Here is an 8,809-nt window from a genome sequence, read left to right as displayed (position 1 = left end):
TGACTAGTCTCCCAGTCCCTGCCGCTGAAAAACATCCCCAGAGCATGACGCTGACACCACCATACTTCACCGTAGGGATGGTGCCAGGTTTCCTCAAGATGTGACGCTTGGCATTCATCAGACCAGAGAATCTTGTATCTCATGGTCTGAGAGTCTTTAGGTGCCTTTTGGATACTTCAAGTGGGCTGTTATGTGCCTTTTACTGAGGAGTGGCTTCCATCTGGCCACTACCATAAAGGCCTGATTGGTGTAGTGCTGCAGAGATGGTTGTCTTTCTGGAAGCTTCTCCGCAGAGGAGCTCTGTCAGAGTGACCATCGGGTTCTTGGTCACCTCCCTGATCAAGGTCCTTCTCCCCCGATTGCTCAGTTTGGCCAGGCAGCCAGCTCTAGGAAGAGTCTTGGTGGATCCAAACTTCGTCCATTTAAGAATGATGGAGTCCACTTTGTTCTTGGGGACCTTCAATGCTGCAGACTTTTTTTTTGTTCTACCCTTCCCCAGATGTGTGCCTCGACACAATCCTGTCTCGGAGCTCTATGGACAATTTCTTCGACCTCATGCATGACTTGGTTTTGCTCTGACATGCACTGTCAACTGTGGGACCTTACATAGACAGGTGTGTACCTTTCCAAATCATGTTCAATCAATTGAATTTAACACACGTGGACTCCAATTCAATCTTGAGGATGATAAATGGAAACAGGATGCACCTGAGCTCAATTTCGAGTCTCATAGTAAAGGGTCTGAATACTTATGTAAATAAGGGATTACTGTTTTATTTTTAATACATTTGCAAAAATGTCTAAACCTGTTTTCGCTTTGTCATTATGGAGTATTGTGTGTAGATTGAGGGAACAAATGTAATCCATTTTTAGAAAAAGGCTAACATAACAAAATGTGAAAAAAGGGAAGGGGTCTGAATCCTTCCCGAATGCACTGTACCTACTAATCATATCCTTAACCCTGACACTTATTCTTAACCGTAACCTTATCAACAAATAGTCATACTATCTGTAGAGCATCTACAGATGGACAATCCGGACTATCCAAATAAAGTGTGACCTCCCTCACTAATGCAGAGGTCTTAAAGATTTGTAAAATGTGTGAGAATTGGGGTCTGTGCAAACACTTTCAAATGATATACACTATAAGCTTTTTGTATTTTGAGTTAATTCATCCATAGTTTGTAGTACTCATCTGTTAATTCTGAAATAAAACATTGTCTGTGGATATTATAGTGATTGAATGTTATTCCATTACTGCAATGTTACCTGACTTCCCTCTTCAGAATAGGATATGATATTTTGGAACGCTGAGGTTTGGATCAGAGCAGTATTTGTAGCGGGTCTCAGCCTTTCCTGTCATATATTTCTACAATAGAGCTGAGGGACCTCTACAATACTATTAAAGATTGTCAGCTCTGCAATACTATTAAAGATTGGGAGCAGGTGGTCACTGTTGGGAAAACGGCAGAAAAACAAGGTTCTTTCTGTATTTGATCATTTAAAGGTTAAAATAAACCAGTGTACCGATGTACTAGGTCATGTCTGTTAGTGTAACCTATATGATATTTGGTTGTCCCTGTAAGAATAGGGTAGAGCTGTGCTTTATTTCTCAGTTGAAGCGAGATGGCAGTCCGGCTAGTATGAAGCCACTACGACCATAATAACGTTAGTTTCCAATTGCTCTGCCTCTGACACATTCACTACTGACCTATTATCACTAAAGCTACGGGAGAGAGAGCTTTCAGTACATTTGAGTACACTTCCACCCTATAGAGAGAAAATAACAGAAAACGACAGCAGAGTAATTGACTGGTCGTGTAAGGTGCCCTGACTGCTGAATACTAGTGTTATCCCCATTAGAGGGTAATTACCCCCATCTCTCTCCCTCTACATCCCTCTCCCCTTTATTCCTTTCATTACTTTTCCTCACAGCAGAGTTAGTGTTTGTGCATCTGCCGAGTCTGCCTCTCGTACCTCACCTTTTAGCAGGCGTAAGAGTGTAGAGAGTACGGCAGAGAAGGGACCATTGGCAGAGATGTGAAGAAGATAATTTGATACCTTTGGCCTCTTTTATTTGCATGTGAGGATTGATCATTCATTTTTGGAAAAAGCTGAACACATGTAGGCTAAACACCATAATAACTCCATAGAAACGCACACAATGTCTGCTCTGTTAAGCCCGTTTCGCTAGGGGTCATGTAACCTGGCTGCCCTCTCTCCAAGTGTTGGGATTTTCACATGCTGCTAAGAAAGCAGGGCCACATCAAAGGCTGAGGCATTCACCCGTAACATCACAAGCAGCCCTGTGGACTATGAATCAGAGAGACGATTGGTGCACAAACATTCATGTATTTACTGTGCATTTGGAAAGTCTTCAGACCCCTTGACTTTTTCCACATTTTGATATGTTACAGCCTTTTTCTAAAATGGATAAAAACATTTTCCTCAGCTATCTACACACAATACCCTATAATGACAAAGCAAAAACTGTTGTTAATTTATTAAAAATAAAAAGTATCTTATTTACATAAATATTCAGACCCATTGCTATGAGACTTGAAATTGAACTCCGGTGCATCCTGTTTCCATTGATCATCCTTGACGTTTCTACAACTTGATTGGAGCCCAACTGTGGTAAATTCAATTGATTGGATATGATTTGGAAAGGCCCACACCTGTCTATATAAGAACCCCCAGTTGACAGTGCATGTCAGAACAAAAACCAAGCCATGAGGTCGAAGGAATTGTCTGTAGAGCTCTGAGACAGGATTGTGTCGAGGCACAGATCGGGGGAAGGGTAACAGAACATTTCAGGGAGGTGACCAAGAACCCGATGGTCACTCTGACAGAGTTTCTCTGTGGAGATGGAAGAACCTTCCAGAAGGAAAGCCATCTCTGCAGCACTCCACCACTCAGGCCTTAATGGCCGAGTGGCAAGACGGAAGCCACTCCTCAGTAAAAGGCACACAACCACCTGCTTGGAGTTTTCCAAAAGTCACCTAAAGGACTCAGACCATGAGAAATGAGATTTTCTGGTCTGATGAAACCAAGATTGAATGCTTTGGCCTGGAGGAAACCTGGCACCATCCCTATGGTGAAATGTGGTGGCAGCATCATGCAATGGGGATGTTTTTCAGTGGCAGTGACTGGGAGACTAGTCAGGATTGAGGGAAAGACGAACGGAGCAAAGTACAGAGAGATCCTTGATGAAAACCTGCTCCAGAGCTCTCAGGACCTCTGACTGGAGCGAAGGTTCACCTTACAACAATACAACGACCCTAAGCACACAGCCAAAACAACACAGGAGTGGCTTCGGGACAAGTCTCTGAATGTCCTTGAGTGGCCCAGCCAGAGCCTGGACTTGAACCCAATTGAACATCTCTGGAGAGACCTGAAAATAGCTGTGCAGTGATGCTCCCCATCCAACCTGACAAAGCATGAGAGGATCTGCAGAGAAGAATGGAAGAAACACCCGAAATACAGGTGTGCCAAGCTTGTAGCATCATATCCAAGAAAACTTGAGTCTGTAATTGCTGCCAATTAGACTAAATGTAATCAATTTTAGTAAATAAGCCTTTAACGTAACAACGTGGAAAAAGTCAAGGGGTCTCAATACATTCCGAATGCACTGTCTGTGTATAGTGACATCAACCCCTTGAAATGTCCCATTGAAAAGGCCTGCATCTAACCAGTTATTCTGTAACACAATCCACTAGAAGAACCACAGTCATCCAGTGAATGTACATACCCTTCAATGAGGTACACTTCATTTATCAGACCATTTGATATACATGGATGTGAATAGTGAATGCAGGTGTCATCTAAGTTCTAGGAAGAGTGGATTATATGATCAATTTAAAACAATTAACCTGAAGTCCTGTTTAGTCCACACTGAGCTTTAAATGTCATCAAATCTGCTCCCGTTGACAACTGTCATATGTTTGTCCCGTCAGATGACCTTGTGGTATAACGACAGTGAGGAAGTGAGTTTATGCTGCCTGGAAAAAATAAGAAGTTAAACTATGCTCAATCACTATTGTTCAAATGACTGTCCCAGAGGCTCAATTGCCAATGACCTGAAAGCCTTTGGATGCTCAGGTATCGCCACGTCCCTTCCTGGCGTTCTATTTACCCCGATCAACACCGCTTTCTTCTGACCACAAGATGGCGACTGCTCACATGCTGAGATCTAATTTACCTGCTCTTCTGTCGAAGGAAAATGATGTTCAAAACAAGTAGCCAGTTCATGATACTGCAGCCGAGGGACTGTCACGGTCCGAGGCAGAGAAGACGAAATGAAGGCAGAGCACCGTAGCATTTTTATTTCATACAATATAACATTTATTATACAATATATAATGTTCTCCATGTGTTTCATCCCCTGTCCATCCCCCTAAGTATTAAACTCCCAGGATCTATTATATTGGTGGCTGTTCTGGGAGATGGATTAGGAGAGATCATACGTCACCGGTATAGGGTAGTAAATCGGGCCAATTTAACCTCTGACCTCAGGGTGAGAGGGGTCGATTTAAGCCAGCAGAGACATTAAACATCAACGCACTTATGATGGAGAGGCAAGCGTTTCTCTACTTAATCATGACAGTTTTTAGTAATGTTTCTGCTTTCCATGAAAATTGCTCTGCATGTGTATTATATTGACAATGCAGCGTCCTATCCTCTGTGCCCGTGTGTGTGTGTCCGTGCGGCGCGCTTCTATTTGCGTGTGCGTGATTGTGTGCATGCGTGTATTGCTGAGCGATTTGAGAAATGGGGAGGACAATCTTATCTGTCCCCTGCTGTGGATAAAGAGACTGGCTCTGAGAGGGGTCAGGATGCCCTGGTGTCAGGTTGTGGCTGCTGACTCAGGTCATGACCCAGGAATACCTCTTGGCTTTGTGCCAAGACCCTCCTCATCTGAAGACATGGCTTAAGAGCCCCAGGGCTGAAACCTGAGCTGGGATGAGTTTCAAAAAAACAACTCCTCAAAAGTCCGAGGCAGTGCTGCAAGGGTGCCTATTCATTCATAAATGTTGGTATGATTAGATAGAGGTATAAACGTTTAACTATTAAAAAATGTCCTTAATCTATTGTGATGACTTATCTCCTTGAAAGATGAGTTGGCTTTTACACGTTTGCAAACAAGTGGTGGTGAAACACTCCCTCTCCGTTTATGACCTTACAGCTTTTTGTAATGGTCAAAAGTAACGATTTGGTCATCAGGTCAGCTGTAGGTACAGTTCCATCCACATGCTGCAGGATGGAAGGTTATAGACTTGACACCAACAGACATGCCATGATAATAACAATTCAGGTGCATTGCTGGGCAGCTTGAAAATCAGCTTTTGACGGGAACATTCTATTTTCTGCTACATAATAAATACCTACAGCTGTTTTTTTTAGTTGTTAAAGTTTTTTTTTTATAATGTATATTTGGAAAGAAAGTTATCCTATTGATAGTATAAAGCCAACCAACAGTCTTATTAGTTCGTGGATCATTCTTGGAATCTAATTTTTTTTTTTTCTTCTTCTAAACAGAAATATCAAAGAAAGTTAGTGGATAGTCTAGGTATAATATGCACAGATTTTTCGTTTTGTCTTTGAAGGAAGTTTGGGCGCACTGCTGTTGTTTTGTTGAGTGTGTACAGTCCCTCCCACCCGTCTGGCTCAATGGCTTCAGAGTTTACAATGACGCCACTCACGCCCCGCCCCGAAAACTCAATCTTTGCGTTCATTTCATTCCTGCTCCCATTCCGCGCATACTTCGCATCCCTGTAGATACGCGGCGAATTTTACGCACTAGCCGGCTGGTCTGGAGGAAAAAAAACCTGGTCAGTTCTGAAAAACCCCCCCATCTCAGTTCTTACAGCAAAATCGTAAAACAGCGTAAATTGTGACAATTAACCATAATAGAGGTGTTTAAGGTAAGTTTCCAACTACTTTGTATGATAACTTATTGTGATGCGTTAGTAGGCAACTGGAAAATCAGTGGTCAGATTTAATTGGAAAATATTTCAGGATGACTATAGTGTATATATATAAAAATGTGTAGCCTATCAAATAGAAGTAGGCCACTGGTGAAATAGATTGTAGAAACTGCAAGCGTGTTATATTGGCTGGATGAACTAGCATACATCGGAGATCCGTCGCTTTCACTTTGTGCATAGACGTCGTCCGACGTTGCATGAAAATCTTTGACATTTAAAAATAAAAAGAATCATCTGAAGACTCCTTTGTATACTGCGACGGCGCCACAGTACATCGTCGTATAATTACTGTAGAACACATATTGTTGCTTTTCCATGATATAAGTTATTCAGACACTTTTGATTGTGTTTTCCCCCCCAACAGGGAGGGAGTTGCCTTCAAGGATATTTTGTTTTCCTAGCGCAAAAAAAAGCATACAAGTCAAGAGGACTTGTTGCATTTCGGGTTTTCATTTGGCCCTTTGACATCTGTAAGTACACATTTTATTCGTACAATATAACATGTCGATGATGTAATATTGTATCCTAATCAGTAACTTATTGCCTGGGGGAATTATTGTTGTGTGATATATTTCTGTTTACAGTAGTGTTTGGATGTGTATCACCGAATGATTTTTCCTTAGAAGTTATTTTCAGATTTTTATATAAAAAAAACATATTTTCATTATTTTAACTATCTGGTACATTATGTGTGAAGGAGAAAGTCTATATTACAGAGGGCCTTTGCCTTTGTACCTAGTCGAATGAATCATTAACAGTCTCTAACCCTCCTGTGATTTCATGAGTCCAAGAAGCAAATTAAAATCTTTTGTAATTTGGTTTATGAATGCTATGATAAGTACAGTGTTTCATTTAATTTAATCACCATTCTCTCATCAAAGAAAATATGCCTGCAATTATTCCATGAGCCCATGGATTAGATTAGAAGTTTGTTTTGATCATGCTTAATCACATTTTAATAACCTGCTAATTTTGAAACAATAATGTGAAACATCTAATCTCAATTAGATAATTAACAGATATCTTTAGTGAAATACTGACTTGAGTCAAATGTGTTCAAGTATTCAGCTTTACTTGTCTTGATTATTTTTCCACATGATATGTTATGAAACTGTTTTTCAATCTGACCATTGGTATGTCACTAAAGTTAATGTCGTTATCACTTTCCTAAAAGTGGGCTTAGTTATTAGATTGAAAATAAAGCTTGAAATAAATATTTTGTCTAGCCAAGAGGGACTTCAACCCGCTTCTGAAATCAGAGGGGTGGGGGGAGGTGCAAAACTCACCAGTTACTTCTGGGAGTGGAGGACTGTGGGTAACTTTGAAAGAGGGGAGGGATGGATGGAGGGAAATAGGGTATTTTATTATCTTTGCTGGTTTCAGGCTGTGAGTATATGGACAGTGGCGTAGCGCAGTTTCGCGGGGCCCCCGGAAGGTTCGAGCAACAAATTTTTATTTTTTATTTTTGCCATGTGGCAGAGAGAAACATTTGCAGTTTAATAGCTAATCTCATGCTATTTTACACATTTTTCCATGCGTCTGTAATTCTAAATATTTTTTGGGGGGCCCCAACCCCAAAGGCTCGTGGGCCCCCCCGTCTTGTGTGGGCTGCATGGATTGTGTGCTACGCCAGTGCGTATGAAACTGTTGAATCCCCATGGGCAAACAGTCCTACTCTCCTACTCCGTTGACATCTGGTTTAGTACTTCATGCACCTGTAGAGAAAAAAAAAATGCAAATCCAGACGTTTGGTTTTACCCCTCCCTGCTGTGGAAATGTGGACTAACGACCATTTGTTCGGCTGTGTTTGCCCCTCACTGTCTAGGCCAGCCTATTGTTATGCCTGCAACAGGCAGTAGAGGCACCATATGGCTCCTGTGTGCCTAGTCGGTGCTATCTGCTTAATTTAGCTTATCAATGGCATTACAATATGGTAGATTTTTGAGTCGCCAGCTATTTTCTCCTTGTTATTCTGTCTTTGTATGGGGAAAAGGGGAAGGCCTGACACACCGAAGCATCCACAGCCTTAGAAAGTCACTTGGATAACCTGGCTCCCTAAATTACAGTAGCCTATCTGAATCTATGTTAAATACCTGGACTTTATCCCAAACAACAACATATTAAATTGACATGTCTTTTAAGAACCACTGGTCTCGTCAACATGTTATAAAATCAACAGGTGATTTACCTTCTGAATGTGGGAATGATAGGCCTACACTGCTTTGTGTAACAACAATCTCTCACGATTTCATCTGATTGCAAATCATCATCCCTCTACTATTCTAAAATAGATTTTGTCTTAAATGGCCATTTCAAACAGTAGAAGTGACCATCTTAACTAAAAGCCATGGAAACGAAATAAGTTGTCAGTGGAAACAGTGTATCATTTGGTCCCTTTCTGTCATTCCCGTGTCTTATTCTCAGGGTAGTGAAAATGAATGCTGAGACAGATTGCCTGCGAGAAATATGTCTAATTTCTCTGGCCTGATAAGTTACCTTGTTATCTGATACTCGCAGGACACAAAATGTGAGGCGGCCACAGAGAAAGGCTGTATTTTGTGAGGGATAGCCAATTCAACAGAAAGTAAATGGAGTGTAAAAGAGAAGAAAGAAAAATCATATGTAATGACATTTGGGAGTGGGTTTGTTAGAGCAACAATGCATGGTGCGGTGGGCTGGTGTGTCACAGCACTGGGGCAGAGGCACGGGGGGCAGGCTTTGTTTGGAGAGCAGGGGAACAATGGGCGTCCTCCAGGGGCATGGCTGCCTGGCTGCAGGAGGGCTGGCCGCTCTGCTGGCCTGTTCCCCGGGCCTCCCTCCGT

The 8,809-nt window shown here is 41.8% G+C and overlaps 1 protein-coding gene across 2 annotated transcripts in view; it reads left to right on the top strand.

Annotated features, from left to right (window-relative positions):
* The first annotated feature begins 5,740 nt into the window (after nucleotides 1-5,740).
* Nucleotides 5,741-8,809, top strand: part of LOC115152258 (transcriptional enhancer factor TEF-1-like) — a 38,216-nt gene continuing 35,147 nt past the window's right edge. For both annotated transcript variants that reach the window (XM_029696932.1, XM_029696931.1), the window contains exons 1-2: nucleotides 5,741-5,924; nucleotides 6,352-6,457. The gene's annotated coding sequence lies outside the window, so the exon portion shown is untranslated. The remainder of the gene's footprint in view (nucleotides 5,925-6,351; nucleotides 6,458-8,809) is intronic.

The sequence above is a fragment of the Salmo trutta genome, chromosome 17, assembly GCF_901001165.1.
Source record: "Salmo trutta chromosome 17, fSalTru1.1, whole genome shotgun sequence".
Classification (NCBI taxonomy): domain Eukaryota; kingdom Metazoa; phylum Chordata; class Actinopteri; order Salmoniformes; family Salmonidae; genus Salmo; species Salmo trutta.
Note: the sequence above shows the minus strand (reverse complement) of the source record. Positions and strands in the feature narration are given on the sequence as shown.